At 40.3% G+C, this 18,133-nt stretch overlaps 1 long non-coding RNA gene across 8 annotated transcripts in view; it reads right to left on the bottom strand.

Moving 5' to 3' along the window:
- The window catches only part of LOC129639091 (uncharacterized), a 290,367-nt gene that overhangs the window by 196,870 nt on the left and 75,364 nt on the right, over window positions 1–18,133 (bottom strand). For all 8 annotated transcript variants that reach the window (XR_008708166.1, XR_008708164.1, XR_008708163.1 and 5 more), the window contains one exon: window positions 6,069–6,192. This is a non-coding gene — a long non-coding RNA (uncharacterized LOC129639091). The remainder of the gene's footprint in view (window positions 1–6,068; window positions 6,193–18,133) is intronic.

Below are 18,133 nucleotides of genomic sequence, written 5' to 3'. Positions count from 1 at the left end.
TAGAAACTTGCTTGGTGTGAGTTCAGTGTGGTTAGACTAGAGAAAGCAGGTAAGCACAAGAATAGTGTGAGATGATGTCAGAATGGGGGGCAGTGGTGTGCAATCCCTGGCCACTGTGCCTATGAGTCAGTGTTTACAAAGTAGGGTACATGTTCCACAGGGCAGGACCCCAGACCATCCACTGAGGTGAGGGATAAAGAAATCAGCATTTTTATTTGAATATATTTCTATCACAAATAACAGGAAAGGAATTAAGCTTTGTTAATAGGTCATATAAAGACTGACACTGGTGCTCTCTTAGTCAGGATGTCTGAACGTCATGAACCAGGTATGTTACTGGAAACTTTCCGAAGGAAAAGGGCTTTCAAAGGGTTTGCAGGAAGCCTGCAATGTTTTTGTCCTGTTGCAGTTGATGTATGCCTTAAGCGAATTTAGATTATATTCTTCAGCTGTAACTAAATGAAATAAATACAACATATGAATGCTTAAACAGCTCTGTGCAAAGGAATCAAGCACTGAAAATAAGTCAAATAATAAGAAAATGGTACAATTTACATTGTTTCTTCTTTCCCTAGTATAACCTCTTTAATAGCAACAATTCCTGGGTAAAAACAATAATGATCTAATTCAATACTTTCAAAAGTGTTTGTATGCCACATTTCACATCATGGTTCAGTATTTAGATATGTATATAGAGTCCTGTAACTATACACAGATACATAGATATAGGTACATAAGTGAAATAAGAGTGTATCAAAACAATACTTATTAGTAACATACACTGATATTTTATCTTGTTTTTTAAATGTTTTATTAATTTTAAGAGATAGTCATTATTAATATTATAATCTACCAATAGGTTGCAATATGCAGTTTGAAAAATACTGACACAATCAGATCTGAGGAGAAATCAGCCACACAAAATTGAGTTGAGACTATCTAAATATGGATTGACCTCCATTACTGTTAACCATCAATCTCACCACAAAAGTATATTTTTCCCTTTAGAAATTGGCTAATGGTAGCAATGAAGTCATCAGAATTCACAAAATATTTTAAAAACCAGCATGCATGCAAACACCCAGGCCACAAAACAAACCACTACCATATTTTTCAATACTATTAAAACAATGAGACAATACTCATATATCACTTAACAAAATCTTACTAAACTTCAAAGTCTCTTTATATATATATAATCCGGAGAAGGCAATGGCACCCCACTCCAGTACTCTTGCCTGGAAAATACCATGGATGGAGGAGCCTGGTAGGCTGCAGTCCATGGGGTCGCTAAGAGTCGGACACAACTGAGCGACTTCACTTTCACTTTTCACTTTCATACACTGGAGAAGGAAATGGCAACCCACTCCAGTGTTCTTTCCTGGAGAATCCCAGGGACAGGGGAGCCTGGTGGGCTGCCGTCTATGGGGTCGCACAGATAGGACACGACTGAAGTGACTTAGCAGTAGCAGTATATATATAATCTGTAAACATATATAGACATATAAAGACACAGGCATATATAGATAGTCTCACCATTTTTTTTTTTTTTTTGGACTGAGGTGATATATAAACATTAAATAAGTTTGGAGATCACCATTATAGCTCACAGAATTTGTCTGCCCTGGACCTTCATTATCCATCTGTGGATCTTCAGGACTCTAGAACTGAAAACTGTGATTTTCCACCTTGTTTCTCCTACTATTGCCTAAACTCAATGTTTGCAGTCCTTTATTACGTGAACTACTAGCCTGGAACGTGTACCCACACTGTGAAATCCTTTTCCCCAGTGCAAGTAACTGATGGACATAGGACCTCTAAAGAGTAGGCCACGTAGTTATTCTCATGCCAGACCCTTGTATGATTTGCCTTGTTTTGATTCAACTTACTCTACAATCTGGATATCCTTTTAGAAAAATCAAATGTGTAAAGGATTTGGTATATCCCAATCAACACTCAGTTTACCAGTTACATAATTTACTCTAGTTAGAACTATATTTGGAGAGAGATAAACAAGTCTTCCCTGGTGGCTCAGATGGTAAAGTATCTGCCTACAATGTGGGAGACCCAGGTTCAATCCCTGGGTTGGGAAGATCCTCTAGAGAAGGAAATGGCAACCCACTCCAGTACTCTTGCCTGGAAAATCCCATGGATGGAGGAGTGTGGTAGGTTACAGTCCATGGGGTTGCAAAGAGTCAGACACGACTGAGTGACTTCACTTTCTTTCTTTTAAACAAGTCTAGTCATATAGATACATGAACCTCAGCCAGTGTCTTAGCCTTTCTAGACCTGTTTCCATATTCATAAAATGGTGAAAATACATAGCTCTAATTAATCCTACTACAGGGATCCCCTGCTTTTCAAAAGTTTGCTTTACACTACAATGTTTTACAGTACTTGTTTTCACTAACTTAAAGAAATAAGATTTCTGCTTTTACAAAAAAAAAAAAAAAAAAAGCCAAAAAGTGAAAACAGTGCTCAGCGTTTTCTTTGTAGCAGCCCTTAGAGAGGCAGCATGAATCCCAAGCAGTGAGAGTGGTACCACCAACCTCCTTCCTCAGGAACTACACTCAGCACCTCAGCATCAAGCCAACACAGCCTTGAACTACGTCTGTGAGCATCTGTGCTTTATCTTATTTTGTGCATACATTAGCAAAATGTGTCCTAAGGTAACTGCCTCTTCGCTTTATATCATTTCAGCTTATGAAAAGTTTCATAGGAACACTTGGCTTTTGGATAGTGGAAAAAACAGCATAAGGGTTAATTAGAAAATCTACAGAATGCACTTTAGCACATTTCTCAGTGTAGAATGGGTACTCCATAAATTGTGGCTCTCATTTTCTTGTGGAGATTCAGTTCTGTGTAGCACATCTTCATATGGTGTATACAACTGTCATAGATGTGCTTTAAAAAATCATACTTTTCCTCTAAGATCAGGAACAAGACAAAGATACCCACTCTTGTCACTTTTATTCAACATAGTATGGGAAGTCCTAGCCAGAGCAATTAGACAAGTGAAAGAAATAAAGGGCATCCAAATGGGAAGGGAAAAACTAAAACTATCACTATTTGCAGATGACATATATGTAGAAAACCTAAAGACTTCATAAAAAAAAAATTGTTAGAAACAATAAGTGAATTCAGTAAAGCTTCAGGATATAAAATTAATACTCAAAATCTATTGTTTTTATACACTAATAATGTTTTTATACACCAGGGCTTCCCCGGTGGCTCAGATGGTAAAGCGTCTGCCTGCAACGCAGGAGATCCAGGTTTGATTCCTGGGTCAGGAAGATCCCCTGCAGAAGGAAATGGCAATCCACTCCAGCACTCTTGCCTGGAAAATCCCATGGACAAAGGAGCCTGATAGGCTACAGTCCATGGGGTCACAAAGAGTTGGACACGACTGAGCGACTTCACTTTCACACTAATAACAAAATATCAGAAAGAGAAATTAAGAAAGAATCCTACTTACAATTGCATCAAAAAGAATAAAATACTTGGGAACAAATTTAACCAAGGAGGTAAAAATTCTGTATATTGAAAACAATAATAAAAGAAATTGAAGAAGACACAAATAAATAGAAAGATAATCCATGCTCATTAATTATAACAATTAATATTGTTAAAATGCCCATACCAACCCAAAGCAGTAGGCAGATTCGATGCAATCTCTATCAAAAGTCCAATGGCATTTTCCACAGAAATAAACAATCCTTAAATGTGAATGAAAGCACAAAAGATCCTAATAGCCAAAGCAATCCTGAGAAAGAAAAACAAAACTGAAGGTATCATGCTCTCTGATTTCAAACTATATTACAAAATTATAGAAATCAAAAAGTATGGTTTTGGCATAAAACAGACACATAGATAAATGGGACAGAAAATAGACCACAGAAGTAAATCCACACATAATGGTCAATTAATTTATGATAAAGGAGCCAAGAATATACAGTGGGGAAAGGAGAGTTTCTTCAATAAATGGTACTGGGAGAACTGGACAGCCACATGCAAAAGAATGAAACTTGACCACTATCTTACACTGCAAACAAAAATTAACTCAAAATGAATTAAGACCTGAACATAAGACCTGAAATCATAAAACTCCTAGAAGAAAACATAAGCAGTAAGTTCCTTAACATAGGTCTCAGCTATGATTTTTTTGACACAAAAAAGGGAAAGTGACAAAAGCAAAAATAAACAAGTGGGACTACATCAAACAGAAAAGCTCTCTATAGCAAAGGAAACCATCAACAAAATACAAAGGCAACCTACAGAATGGAGAAAATATATGTAAGGTATATATCTGATAAGGGGCTGATATCCAAAATACATAAAGAAGTCATACAACTCAACAGAAAAAAAAATCCAATTTAAAAATGGGTAGAAGATCTGAATAGACATTTTTCCAAAAAAGACATGAAGATGGCCAACAGTTACACAAAAAGATGCTCAACATCATTAATCATCAGAGAAATGCAAACCTAACCACAATGAGGTATTACCTCACAACTGTTAGAATAGCTGTTATCAAAAAGATAAGAAACAAGTGTTGGTGAGGATGTGGAGAAAAGGGAACTCCTGTATGCTGTTGGTGGGAACGTAAACTGTTGGTGGTGCAGCCACTATGGGAAGCAGTATGGAGGGTCCTAAAATTTAAAAATAGAACTATCATATCATCCAGCAATTCCACTTCTGATATTTACCCAAAGAAAAAGAAAACACTAACTCAAAAAGATATCTGCACTCCCATGTTTCCTCCAGGATCATTTACAACAGCCAAGATACAGAAACTACCCAAGTGTCCATCAATGAGTGAATGGATGAAGAAACTGGAGTATAAATACACAATGGAATACTATTTGGCCATAAAAAAGAACGGAATCTTGCCATTTGTAACAACACAGATGGACCTTGAGGGCAATAAGTTGAAAAAAAATGGAGAGAAATAAACAAATATGTCCATCTGTATGTACATAAGGTATGAATTTAACTAAATACATATATATGTTGCACACATATGGCTTTGAATATTTTCAGTGTATTATATAATACACAAAATATATAATACACATACACACAAAAAAAATTCTAAAGTCTTTAGTCCTGGTAGTGAGTGCAATTCCCAGCCAAGTACGTGGGAGAGTTCAGCCTCTGGCACTCTGGCAGAGGGAAAGGCAGCAATGAAGCAGAGTAGGAGCAGCAAGCACAGGGGTTGGGTAGGATGAAAACCAGATGAGGATGACATCCTGGAAGGCCAGAGGAAGCAGGGAAGGTGTGGCAGACGACAGGAGAACTCTGCTGGGGCACGTGGCTCCCCTCTGCTCTCATTACCAGAGGTTCATAGAGTCGGAAGCCCGGGAGACTTGGGTGGAGAGTCAGATGGGCTGACTGGTCACCTGTGACTTAGGGCTGTAGTCTCATACCCCCCTAGCACGCAGATTTGTACACTGCCAGTGTTCCATCCTGCAGAATAATGCCGCAAACAGCTCTTCTTCGCAATGCCAATTACCACAGGAGTGAGGGTGGCATATCTTGCCAAGCTAGTGTAGCACAGCATTCAGGCCAGGTGGCCCTCAGATGGCCAGACATTCACTGTGGGTGACTGGGAAGAGGCAAGGACTGGGAAGAATCTCCCGCCGCCGCCGCCAAGTCGCTTCAGTCGTGTCCGACTCTGTGCGACCCCACGGACTGCAGCCTACCAGGCTTCTCCGTCCATGGGATTCTCCAGGCAAGAACAGGAGTGGGTTGCCATTTCCTTCTCCAGGGAAGAATCTCCCAGAGGAGTTCAAATACAGGAAGCATTGGTCATTGGTCATATTGCTGGCAAAATCCAGACTAGCCTGGCAGTCGGACCCACCTCCCCACACCCTTGCTGTTTTTTGTTGTCAAGAGAAAAAAAATCAAGTCACATACTTTTACATTCACAAATAAGAAAACAATACCATCCTAATGATGTTTTCAAGAAAATGAAAACAATCTTTCCGTCAGATCAGCACTGCTATCTTCGTCACTTTCTGTTTCCATAGACACTAGGTCAACTTTGAAAATGATTCATAAACATTCACCTGTATTTTTCAAAGATGAAATGGAAGGGCAGGGATTGGAATCTTGCATTTTATTTTCCACTCTCTGGATAAAGTGAGGTTATGAAGCCACTTATTTTTTTCTCTTGGTCTCATTTCCATCCACCTATAAGACAAATGATATCATGTTTGACTATCTTCTTCACACAAAACACATTATGCATTTTTAAAGAACAGTGTGATTCACTCAGTTTTACTCACTGGCAAAAATCCTTCTTTTGGGAATGTCACAGATGGATGTTCTTCATACTTTTCTACCTCTACCACCCTCAATTTAAATAATGATTAACTTTATGAAACTACTGAGGACAATGAATTATAAGGTTTATTTTACATTTTCCTGCACAAGAGTAAACATTTACCAGAGAAAAGCCCATTTTACTATAAGCAGAAGTCAATATTGCCAACAACATCAAAGAGCAGTAAGGTCAATAGGAAGTGTCCATTAAATCTCTTCCAATTTTGGAATGCATCTTTGTGCCAGGGGATTAGCAGATGAGTGAAAGTCTTCGTGGATAAATGAGGTACCAATTTTCTAGAATAATCCCAGAGCAACAAAAGAATGACAGGATAGTTTTACAAATAAAGACAAGAGGCCTGACTGCTGTTGCATTTGCTAAATAACCCCTCAGTCACTCAGAAGAAAGCATGAGTTTTCTCCAAAGAATACTAAAAGCTCCTATTCTCCAACAGTGCAAGCAAATCAAAACCACTGGCCATTTCCCCCTTCCCTTCTACTTACCCTGTTCAAAGTCCTGGCTTACTCTCAGGACTGCTCTAGATCCTCTAGTCAGTTTCCTCTGTTCTTGCCCCTCAGTGTGCCTGGCCATCTGTTTAGTGCTGCCAATGCAATGCCCTTTGAGTGCCCTCAGTCAGCACCCAGGCTCCTCTTGCTCCCACATCTCTTCACTCCTGTTAGCTATCTGATCAGTCTTCATTTATTTATTGCACATATTCCCAGTATAAATTATTTTCACAGATGCATATAAGTGTGTGACTTGCCAAGGCTGCAGCATGTGTGGGAATCCAGTTCTCCCTTCCTCTGCTTCTGCCCGTCAGACTATTGTCTCCCCTAGTTAGCACCTGCAGCAAAATCACAGCCTCAACTTGTGACAGTACCATGATATCCAAGGCAACCAACGGCAAGGTCTTAAACATAGAATTATTTCAATGCAAGACAAAGCATAACGCAAAGCTGAGGAACAGGCAGACAAAGCGCATGCTTTAACATATGTCTTCATTAATATTAAATTGAGTTAGTTTCTGGGTGGCAAAGAGTTGTTTCACAAATTATACAAAGAAGGAGCACTGTAAATTAAGAAATTGTATGGCCATGTCATAATGCCTGATAAAATGTATTAAAAGCATACTGAGAAAAAAATTAACAGAGAAAAGAATTTTTAAGTTGTTTTTCTCAAACAGTTAAGACATCAGTTCTGAGTCTGAAGCACTGAACTAGAGGCAGAAACTATTAATATTATTCATTACTTTGAGTTTACATGGAATTAACTAGAGTTCAAATAATATTTTCTTTAGTCATACATTACATATACAACTTTAATCATACTTTATGACTGAACTATGAAATAAACTGCATCATCAATTCTTGTAATAAGTGAAAAACTTTGTGACTCCCTGCCTACAAACACCCAGGGTAACCTAGGGAGTGCTGCAGATTTCCATAGTTTTCACCAGTTTCACCAGAGTCTCCTCAGATATCCATGAAACCAAAACAAAAGCAGTGTGTTCACCATACAAACACCTCTTCAAGACAACCTCCCTAGCCATGCACCTCCAACCAGGTTACTATCCTTAAAAACTTTGAGTTGGTCTTGGTCCTTTGTCTAAGATGTAGAAGTCAAGATGAGATTAAATGTACAACGATTTTTTTAGTGAAAATGCTTGTGCAAAGAGAAATACAGATGAAGCCAGGCAAGGCTAAGACAGCTGATGCACCCACTTTCTTATGGATGGAAGCAACCCAGACTTCCTTAATGTATAAGTAAAGGTTCGTTTTGCTGAAGGGAGTTCTTGAGTCAAGGTCAACTGACAAAGGAGTTTGTGTCTCCTGGAACAGCATCCCTTATTGTCTTCAAACCTGCTCGGTCACAGTTGGGGAGCAGCCTCTGGGAAGCAAGATCCACAGTGGATTCGAACTGTAGGAGCGGGGGCCCTGGGACAACTGTTCCACAGTGTAGGAAGGTCTACAAGGTGCATTCCCAGGGCTTAAAATACCACTACTACACAGAAATTCAAGTTTGTACCTATAAAATAAATCTTGAGCCTCAAATTTTCACCAATCACTACCTAACCCACCTGCAAACAATTTCTAGTATTTTGTTTTAGATACCTTTTTAGTAATTTAAGTACCATTTTCACCTGCCCCACAGGTGACCAAAATGCTTTCCCTCATGTTATTTCCTCCTTCTAATACTTTCTTCATCTCAAACCCTCTTTTCAAGATCCTACCCACTTTATAAGGTCCATATGAAATGTCAATCAACTACTAAGACTGTCCTCAAAATTCTTGCTCCCACCCCATCTGCTCAACCTCCACCCTATCTAGGAACCTTCATGGGATTTCACCTACTTAGACATGAGCATTTAGAACGTTAAGCACTGTCCATCACTTTAGTTGTTATTAATTTTATCACCATCACAAACCCCTGGAAGGACTGCACATACTTCAAATTTGTATTCCTGTAATATTACACAAAAAATAAACTGAATAAATGAATTAATTTATTAGTGAAAGATCAATTCTGGCCTGGTGTATATAAACAACCCAGGTCTAAAAGTAAAGCTAAAAGACCTTCTTTATATCTTAAGTTCTATGCTTGTGCTGATTTTTTAAAATTTTATAAGATAAACAGAAACTATTAAACCCAAGGGTAGCTAGTGGTATAGAATCCGCCTGCCAATGCAGGAGACATGGGTTCAATCCCTGGGTCAGGAAAGATTCCCTGGAGAAGGAAATGGTAAACCACTCCAGTACTCTTGCCTGGGAAATTTCATGGACAAAGGAGCCTGGTGGGCTAAAGTCCACAGGGTTGCAAGAGAGTCAGATACAACTTAGCCACTAAATAAAAACAACAATACTGATTCTAACATTTGAGGCTAAAAATCCCATAGACCTGGGAAAGGACAGCTGCAGTCATAGAGAAATACACAGTAAAATAAGCTGACATAGGAAGTTGACCCAATAAATGACTATTTTGTGAGAGGTTTAAATATAGAATCCTGTTAAATTAATTAAACAAGGCCATTAGATTGAGGTGACGTTAATGCCCTAGAGGCCCACCTAAGTAAACTGAAATTTAAGTTTGTAAATGCCTCAAGGTTACAAGATCAAAATGCTAAGAATGACCAATCAGAAACAGCCAACTAGGCTTGAAGTTATAGCCAATAATTTCCTTACTTTGCTTTTGTTTTCTATGTCTTTCTCCAGGCTCCTGTCAGTGGAATGTCCCTAACCACTTCTGACATGGCCCTGCCTGATTCAAACTGATTTTTGCTCAGAGAAATTCTACAAACTTTTAATATGCCTCAGTTTACCTATTAACAGCTCTGGCATCAGCACAGGGAACCAAAGAAGCCCCAAGAGCCCCCAGGAGCAGTGAGCCAACAGGAAGAGGGGCCTGTGAAGTTGCCCGATGGGCAGTCCGCTGGCTGCCTCCTGAGGTGATGGGCGAGTCCCTCTCAGAGCCTGGACCTTCACACTTTGAGCATTTCTTTTCTCAGATTGGGTCCAGAAACTGCTCAGAATCAGACTGGATCCAACTTAGAAACCAAACTGAGTCCAGGGACAAACTGTGTCCACCTTAAAAACTGGGCCAGGACAGACCAGGTCCAACTTAGGAACCGAATGAGGTCCGATGGCGAACTGGGTCTGGCAAAGAACTGGGTCCAAATTAGAAACTGGACCGGGTCCAGGGACAAACAGGTTCCGACTTAGAAACCGAAATGGGTCTGGGGATGGACTGAGTCCAACTTATTGAAAGAAACCGGAAACCTGGTCCAGGACGGACTGTTTGTTTATTTTTTTTAATTGTGGTAAAAGTCACATAATATAAAACATACTATTTGAACCATACTGCTGCTAAGTCGCTTCAGTCGTGTCTGACTCTGTGCGACCCCATAGACGGCAGCCCACCAGGCTCCCCCGTCCCTGGGATTCTCCAGGCAAGAACACTGGAGTGGGTTGCCATTTCCTTCTCCAATGCATGAAAGTGAAAAGTGAAAGTGAAGTCACTCAGTCGTGTCTGACTCTTAGCAACCCCATGGACTGCAGCCTACCAGGCTCCTCCGTCCATGGGATTTTCCAGGCAAAAGTACTGGAGTGTGTTGCCATATATTTAACTGTAAAGTTCAGTGGCACTACGTACATTCACATTATCGTGCAACTCACCATCAGGATGGACTGGGTTTGACCTAGAAACTTCACTGGGTCTGGTATGAGGCCTCAGGTTAATAAAATGTCTTGAAATCAACCTTACTGGACTTCCCTGCTGACCCAGTGGTTAAGATTCCCAGCTTCCAATGCAGGGGGTTCGGGGGGCAGGGTTTGATCCCTGGTTGGGGAATGAAGATCCTGCAAGCCTTGTGGCACAGCCAAAAAATTTAAAATAAATAAAGACAAATTTTTAAAAATAAAGTTATGGGGGGGACCCCCTCTCCCCCCCAAAAAAAATAAATAAAAATGAAGTTAATTTTACCAAAGATAATCTTGAGTTACGGTGGCCACAGTGGAGAACTTTTAACCACCTGAGATGACCTTATCCAGTTACAAGGTGCCCTAGAGAAAAGGGTCTCAGCCAGGCACTCACTATGAAGGGTCGGGAGAGAGTTACTTTTCCCCTTCTGTGGTTTCTAGTGACCAGGACGAGACCCACTGGAACACCTCACTTGCTCTGAATCATGCAGACGGCATTATGGGGAAACTGGCAGGAGCCTGGCAAAGGGTAACAGTTCTTAGCAAGGTCAGCTCTCCTGGATTTGTGGAGCATGGGTGAGAAAGGAAGGGGAAATTTCATGTTGTCCTTTCCTTTCCAAATTCATAAGGGCAGGAAAACACATTGGCTATCGATTCTTTCCTTCCCAGGAATAGCTACTGCCTTCTTGTTTGTCTCATTTTGTGCCCTGAGAACTTAGCTTGGCCAACTGTCAGGTTGGGGACCTTAAACATACAGCCAGACAGAAATACTGACTGTTGCCAGCTGTCAGAGGAAGTAAGTCTTTCTTTCTTTTGGTTATTTAGGGGAGTGGCTCAGGATCTCCAGAGGGTAGTGTTATTTACATTCTCTCTGAGAACCTCCCTTGTACCCATGAGGCTGTTCAACGTGCTGAGAATATTTACTCTTCGATCAGTTGAAACCTCCTGACAATATACTCAAGAAGTTTCTGTGGGTTTTTTTGTTGTTGTTCACTTTTTCTAAGTAGCTCTATGGTCAGAAGTTGGCCAAATTGGAAGCTGATATTCAGAGCCTGGTAAGAACGTTTTTTAGGCCTTCTGCCCAAGCACTATGCACCAAAAGGGAAAGAAAAACATTCTGAAGCCATGGTGGAAGGGTTTATTAAAACATCTCAAAGACAAAGAGCTAGAAATCAATGATATAATCTTTGTTACATAATTTGTCAGCAAGAAAGGTAATTGAAGATGATGGCTGGCAGTTCAATGTCTCATGAAATTTTCACAACTAATCTAAACAGTGCTGCACTCAATATGCCAGCAAATTTGGAAAACTCAGCAGTGGCCTCAGGACTGGAAAAGGTCAGTTTTCATTCCAATCCCAAAGAAAGGCAATGCCAAAGAATGCTCAAACTACCACACAATTGCACTCATCTCACACGCTAGTAAAGTAATGCTCAAAATTCTCCAAGACAGGCTTCAACAGTACATGAACCAAGATCTTCCAGATGTTCAACCTGGATTTAGAAAAGGCAGAAGAACCAGAGATCAAATTGCCAATATCCACTGGATCATCAAAAAAGCAAAAGAGTTACAGAAAAAAATCTACTTCTGCTTTATTGACTATGCCAAAGCCTTAGACTGTGTGGATCACAACAAACTGTGGAAAATTCTGAAAGAAATGGGAATACCAGATCACCTGACCTGCCTCCTGAGAAACCTGTATGCAGGTCAGGAAGCAACAGTTAGAACTGGACATGGAACAACAGACTGGTTCCAAATAAGAAAAGGAGTACGTCAAGGCTGTATTTTGTCACCCTGCTTATTTAACTTATATGCAGAGCACATCATGAGAAACGCCGGGCTGGAGGAAGCACAAGCTGGAATCAAGACTGCTGGGAGAAATATCAATAACCTCAGATATGCAGATGACACCACCCTTATGGCAGAAAGCGAAGAATTAAAGAGCCGCTTGATGAAAGTGAAAGAGGAGAGTGAAAAAACTGGCTTAAAGCTCAACATTCAGAAAATGAAGATCATGGCATCTGGTCCCATCACTTCATGGCAAATAGATGGGGAAACAATGGAAACAGTGACAGACTTTATTTTGGGGGGCTCCAAAATCACTGCAGATGGTGACTGTAGCCATGAAATTAAAAGACACTTACTCCTTGGAAGGAAAGGTATGACCAACCTAGACAGCATATTCAAAAGCAGAGACATTACTTTGCCAACAAAGGTCCATCTAGTCAAAGCTATGGTTTTTCCAGTAGTCATGTATGGATGTGAGAGTTGGACTATAAAGAAAGCTGAGCGCAGAAGAATTGATGCTTTTGAACTGTGGTGTTGGAGAAGACCCTTGAGAGTCCCTTGGACTGCAAGGGGATCCAGTCAGTCCATCCTAAAGGAGATCAGTCCTGAATATTCATCGGAAGGACTGATGATGAAACTCCAATAATTTAGCTACCTAATGTGAAAAACTGACTCATTTGAAAAGACCCTGATGCTGGCAAAGATTGAAGGCGGGAGGAGAAGGGAACAACAGAGGATGACATGGTTGGATGGCATCACCGACTCAATGGACATGAGTTTGAGTCAACTCCTGGAGTTAGTGATGGGCAGGGAGGCCTAGCATGCTGCAGTCCATGGGGTCGCAAAGAGTTGGACATGACTGAGTGACTGAACTAAACTGAATCTAAACAGAAGTAAAAACAACTAAATTAAAGAAACAGAAGTAACATAAATGTTTGTAAATGCACTTTTCAACGATAATCATGCTTTATGGTATGTCTACTTAAAAATAGCTTTCACAGCCACTATGGAAAACAGCATGGGGATTCCATAAAAAAGTAAAAACAGAGTCACCGTATAACCAGCAATTCTACTCCTGGGCACGTAGCTGAAGAAAGCTCTAATGAGAAAAGGTACATGCACCCCAATGTTCATAGCAGCACTATTTACAATAGCCAAGACATGAAGGCAACCTGTATGTCCACTGACGAATGGCTAAAGAAAATCTGGTACATTTATACAGTGAAATATCACTCAGTCATAAAAAATGAAATAATGCCAATTGAAGCAACATGGATGGACCCAGAGAGGATCATATTCAACGAAGTAAGTCAGACAGACAGACAAACATCATATGATATCACTTATACATGAAATCTAAAACATGATACAATTGAAAAGTGAAAGTGAAAGTGGCTCAGTCGTGGCCAACTCTTTACGACCCCAAGGACTATACAGTCCATGGAATTCTCCAGGCCAGAATACTGGAGTGGGTAGCCTTTCCTTTCTCCAGTGGATCTTTCCAACCCAGGGATAGAACCCAAGTCTCCCACATTGCAGGTGGCTTCTTTACCACCTGAGCCACAAGGGAAGCCCAAGAATACTGGAGTGGGTAGCCTATCCCTCCAGATCCACTGGAAGATCCAATGGATCTTCCCAACCCAGGAATTGAGCCGGGGTCTCCTGTATTGCAGGCAGATTCTTTACCAACTGAGCTATGAGGGAAGCCCTAATACAAATGAACTTATTTACGAAACAGAAATAGACTCACAGAGATAGAAGACAAACTTATGGTTACCAAAGGGTAAAGGGAGGGGAGGGTTTACTCTACACCAGAAACTAACACAACATTGTAAACCAACTATACTTCAATAAAAATAGTTCCAAAAATATTTTTGGTAACTTAAAACCCTAAAGTTACCTGAGATAAGTTAAATGATGGCTATTAACTGAACATCTAGATCATTTTCAAATAAGATAAAATACTGAAACATTAATTAATGAACGTAAGTTTATTCACTTTTGGTTTTCTTTTGCAGAAAAGAAAGATATTTGGTTCTACTAGTAAATTTGTTTTGTGTCCAAAACTAAGAAGAATATACTTCTAGAAACTGTGAAAGGTATTTATAAATTTGCCAATCCACAGAATGCTAGTATAACAGACATTCTACACTGCTTACTTCTCAGTTTTCACTAGGGATAAAGGATTCTAAGGGTCAAGATTTTTAATAAATATATGTAATAAAAACCACTTAGAAATAATAAAGGTGAGAAGAAACAACTGTACCTGTAAACTGAACTCGAACCTGAATTCTTTTAGTTTCCTCCAATATCTGCTACAACTCTCCAAACTAGTGTTTACAGTTTTCTCCCATTCTTCTGATTTGGAATCACTGAGAACAATGACTACCCTTGAACCTCCTTGGAAGGGACAATACCAAGTCCTTCTCACTACCCAGATGGCAGTCAAACTTCAGGGACCTGAACCTGGGTACACATCTCCCACTTAAAAAGGGTTTTTCCAGACCTTTAGAACTGCACACCAGCTGGAGACGTAAAATTGACTAGGGAGGTTCCTCCCCAGAAGCAGATGGCATCTTGAGGGAGACAGCTCTCCTGAAATCATGAATCAAAATTGTCATCCCCAGTATGAAATCTTTATTCCTTTGCCTTCCTGCTACTTTCATTTTCCTTCTGTTAATGCTGGGAAGACAATGCCCTTTAACTTTGAGCACTATCGATGCATCTGGGGCTAAGGCCATAGCGACACAACAAAGTCACAAGACTATCTCGCTAAGGTGGTTTAGATACTATAATTGCTATAGATTACTTGTTGGCTGAACAAGGAGTGTGTGTCATAGCAAATATCTCCTGCTGTACCTGGATTAACACCTCTGGTATTGGAGCAAATGCAATAAATTAATCAAGCCACCTGGCTAAAACTGGTTGATACTCCTTTGGGTACATTCTTTGATGTATTTGATAGCAATTGGTTTGATTCATGGAGGCCCTGGTTAAAAAGTATACTTCAGGCTCTTGGTATTATCCTCCTGTAGTCAGCATTGTAGAGCCCCTGATGTGCCATGTTCTCTCAAAGTTCTCAAATGTGTGTCCACAGCCATCAGCAGTACATCAGATGGTCTACTGCACTGAGAGACAAAAACAAGATGATCATCAAAAATAATTCTCCCACAGATCAGACATCATAACCGATGAGCTTCACAGTGAGACAAGAGCAACTTAAGTCTGTTGGTGCCTGAAAGTGGCTCTAATACCAAATTTTAAGTCAATGTCTCCTGCATGAGAGGATGACCGAAAGGGGGGAATAGTTTCATTAAAAAGAAAACGTTATTAGAGCTGAGGCGGCTGGAATGCCTTGGTAGCCTAGTTAAGCAAACAAAATCTAAGCTTGTTAAATTCTTCAAGGTTATGAAATCAAAATGCTAGGGACTACCAATCACAAACAGCCAGCTAGGCTTTAACTAATAGCCAATCAATACTTTCTTTGCTTTCCCCATTTTCTCTATAAAAGTCTCCCCCAGGGTTCCTGTTAGTGGAGTACTCCTAATAACTTCCAGTTTGGGGCTTCCCTCTTTCAACTGACTTTTGCTCAAAAAAACTCAAAATGTTTAATATGTCTCAATTTACCATTCAACAATCTTAATAATACCTCTTCATCTATCTATCTCCTTTTTCTTGATTTCTTTTTCAGATATCACTTATCTCAGCTATTGGGATTCCCTTGTGCCTCAGCTGGTAAAGAAGCTGCCTGCAATGCAGGAGACCTGGGTTTGATCCCTGGGTTGGGATCTTCCCCTGGGTTGGGAAGATCCCCTAGAGAAGGGAAAGGCTACCCAGTCCAGTATTCTGGCCTTGAGAATTCCATGGACTGTATAGTCCATGGGATTGCAAAGAGTCAGACATGACTGAATGACTTTCACTTTCACTCTCCCAGATATCACAGTCAACCTCCTATTTGAACTTGTGACTCCATTTCCTTTGTACCAAACACAGCTGACCTTTGAACAACGTGGGGCTTAGGGGACTGCACAGTTGAAAATCCAAGTATGACTTTATATATATAGTTGGCCCTCTGTATCCAAAGTTCTTTATCTGCAGAATCAAACAACTGCACATCGTGTAGCACTGTAGTACATATTTATTGAAAAGAAATCTGGTATAAGTGGATCCACATGGTTCAAAATTGTGTTGTCCAAGAGTCAATTGTATATCCATAATTAATACAAGGAAATAAAATCATTAAATGCTTTTAAGTTGCTTAAGAGTCCCATAGCAGAGATTGAACTGTGACTGGAGTCCCTCAGACAGCAAGGAGATCAAATAAGTCAATCTTAAAAGAAATCAACCCTGAATACTCATTGGAAGGACGGATGCTGAAGCTCCAATATTTTGGTCACCTGACACAAACAGCTGACTCATTTGAAAAGACCCTGATGCTGGGAAAAATTGAGGGCAGAAGGAGAAAAGGACATCATAGGATGAGATGGCTGGATGGCATCACTGATGCAATGGGCATGAACTTGGGCAAACTCCAGGAGATGATGGGAGACAGGGAGGCCTAGCGTGCTGCATTTCATGGGGTTGTGAAGAGTTGGACACAACTGGGCAACTGAACAACAGAATGTTGTAAAGTTTTCAATAAAAAATAACCAGCAATAAAAGATAATTAATCAATCTTCATATCTGAGAATAACCAGGAATTTGAGCTTTATGGAAGCCCCTAAAACTCATCTCACCTTACCTGCAGCAATGAAGGAACCATCTATTCCTAAGTTGGTGCAGGAAGAATCCAACTGACTTATGAAATTGTTACCTCTTTCATGAGTTCATTTGTAATCAGGTTTCAAGAACCTCATAAGATGCTTCCAAGGGAGAAACATTTCTCCAAGACAATTTGTCTCTTTTAAATATCATTAAAGTGTGATTGGCAAGGAGCCCTTAAGGATCAGACATCCAGAGGGAGAAGAACATATTACTAATAGCTAGTCAGGTGCCAACTGGCTCAAATTTGCCAACTCTCTTTCCTGGGAAAACCAAGGACATCTAAGCAAAGGGAACTTTGATGATAATCAGGAGACATTCTCTGGCCTCAATAAGCTGCTTGGCAGGAGATGAATCAGGATTGCAAATGCCACCTGGGTCATGGTATGGCTTCAATCACACAGTCCTGATACATCCTGGAAGAAGCTGAACTTCAGGCCAAGATTTCATAGAAAATTCTCCAGCAAGAAGTTCTCCTTAGACCCAATCTCCAAAACATGATTAATTCAAGAGATAGTAACCATGTGTAGTAAGTGCTTAAAATTGACAACCAAGAACCACAGCAATAGAGTCCCTTGGACTGCAAGGAGATCCAACCAGTCCATCCTAAAGGAGATCAGTCCTGGGTGTTCATTGGAAGGACTGATGTTGAAGCTGAAACTCCAATACTTTGGCCACCTGATACGAAGAGCTGACTCATTTGAAAAGACCCTGATGCTGGGAATGACTGAGGGCAGGAGGAGAAGGGGACGACAGAGGATAAGATGGTTGGATGGCATCACCGACACAATGGACATGGGTTTGGGTGGACTCTGGGAGTTGGTGATGGACAGGGAGCCCTGGCGTGCTGCGGTTTACGGGGTCGCAAAGAGTCAGACACGACTGAGCGACTGAACTGAACTGAACTTCTAAAAGATAAAACAATAAACTGAGAAACTCTTCTTTCTAAAATACATGCCCATTGTTGTAGATTGCCAGTGTTCTGGCAAATGTGTTCTTACTTTCATATTGTCCTGAGAAATGTCTCTGTTGCATTTAATTGATAATTTGACTCATCTAAGTCAAC

This window comes from Bubalus kerabau, chromosome X (assembly GCF_029407905.1).
Source record: "Bubalus kerabau isolate K-KA32 ecotype Philippines breed swamp buffalo chromosome X, PCC_UOA_SB_1v2, whole genome shotgun sequence".
Lineage (NCBI taxonomy): Eukaryota > Metazoa > Chordata > Mammalia > Artiodactyla > Bovidae > Bubalus > Bubalus kerabau.
This window is presented reverse-complemented; position numbering and strand designations above follow the sequence as displayed.